A 1,804-nucleotide genomic window follows, 5' to 3' on the forward strand; every position below is an offset into this window, starting at 1 on the left:
ATCACGGCAGAAATTTGAATTAAAATGGATGTTTTTTTTTATTTAGAAATAATAATATAGGTTAAGTATTTAGAGTATTTTTTTATTAATTTACATGCCAAGATAATGCTGATGTCTTAACCTTGATTTGAATGTGGAACTAAAAATTACACCAATTTTAAAAGTTTCCAATTTCCATATTTTAGTTCCCTAAATGAATAGATAATTATATATACAAAAATAAAAATATATGCCAATTCAACAAATTAAATATAAGAAAAGCATCTTTATTGTCACCCTATTTTAAATACTGTTACTTTAATAATATCAAGGATGATTAAAGAAACGAACGTCTATAAAAGTTAAAAGTTATAGGTAATAGCTGAAGGTTGTATGAAGGCTGAAGCTCGCAGTTACAGGATACAGGTGAAATCTTCAAATACAAATTTCAATAGTTAGTTGACTTGTGGTGAAAATGAATAAACAAATTTTATTCATTCACTGAGGTCACCAGCGAGCAGCGCCATTGTTTACATGCGGCGAGTCTGGAAACTTACAATGATAACAATACTACTACTATCATAATAAAACATGATAACATTGGTTTGGTATTTATATATATAGACAATGAAGGTATACAACAACAGTGCAGGTAGCTACATGTTTTGTGGGTTAGTGAGCGTAATATGAATCGTCTGATTTTATGTTAACTGATGTATAATTTATTGTTAAAAAATGAACCAAACTAATCTAATTTACTGTAAAATACTGTACTACATTAATCTTGTATTAAAACAGAAAACTGTATATTGGTTGGGCTGCTACAGATAAGCAGTTTCGTGTGATCTCCAGATGCTGTGAGGTTGATTACTGGTAAGCGGGAATCAGGTAAACAATTTTAGGCTATGTTACGAAGGTTAGCTTGGTTAATTTTATAAACAATGAATTATTAAATGTAGCAGTATCTGACACTTTGAAAAGTTCCAGTACAGAGATTGGAGCACCTGAACTCAAGGTAGGTTATCAACCTACCTTGCCTGAACTTGCCTAGCTTATACTACAGACGGGTAAGGGGCGACCTAATTGAGGTGTATAAGCATCTCAAGGGGCACTACTCAGTCGAGTGTCCTTACCTGGAGCTGGCAGACGCAAGCCCAACAAAGGGTCACAGCTCAAGATTGAAGAAGCCGCAGGTCCAGAAAACTGTGAGGGCAAACTTTTTCAGAGTGAGGGTTGTGAACTCTTGGAACAATCTGTCAAAAAATGTTGTGACGGCACCGAGTGTGAGCTCTTTCAAGAACAGACTTGACCAACACTGGAGCAGGTTCAGGTACATTCAGGAGCCGGTGCAAGCCTAGTACTTGCCAACAGTGCGTAACAGAGACGTGACCAATTGCCCAAGCGGCTAACGAACCGATCAGTGGTGAAGAGAATAAAAGTAAAAAAAAGTACAGTACATGTATCGTAGAGAGGGAAAGGTTGCTGCATACAGGGTTCCTTGTTATCCAAATGGGTTAGGTTCCTTGAAAACAACTCCAGGGTTGTGATACGAATTTTCAATAGGACCACCATTCTGATAAACAATATTACCTACAGAGAGCAAAAAAGAATTACTGTATAAGAATAAAAAATTCAGATAAGCAAATTTTTGGATACCAATCATTGGGGTAGCTAGGGATGCCTGTAGCTACTGGGGACTGTGATATGTACTGTAAGCTTGTATAGAAATAAAAGTAAATAATAATTGTAAAATTATAAAAACAGTAATACTGAAGCTAGTTTTATGGATAAATTAAGTCTTTAAAACACTATTATTGAAATAGAT

Source organism: Homarus americanus, unplaced genomic scaffold (genome assembly GCF_018991925.1).
Source record: "Homarus americanus isolate GMGI-L3 unplaced genomic scaffold, GMGI_Hamer_2.0 scaffold11628, whole genome shotgun sequence".
Lineage (NCBI taxonomy): Eukaryota > Metazoa > Arthropoda > Malacostraca > Decapoda > Nephropidae > Homarus > Homarus americanus.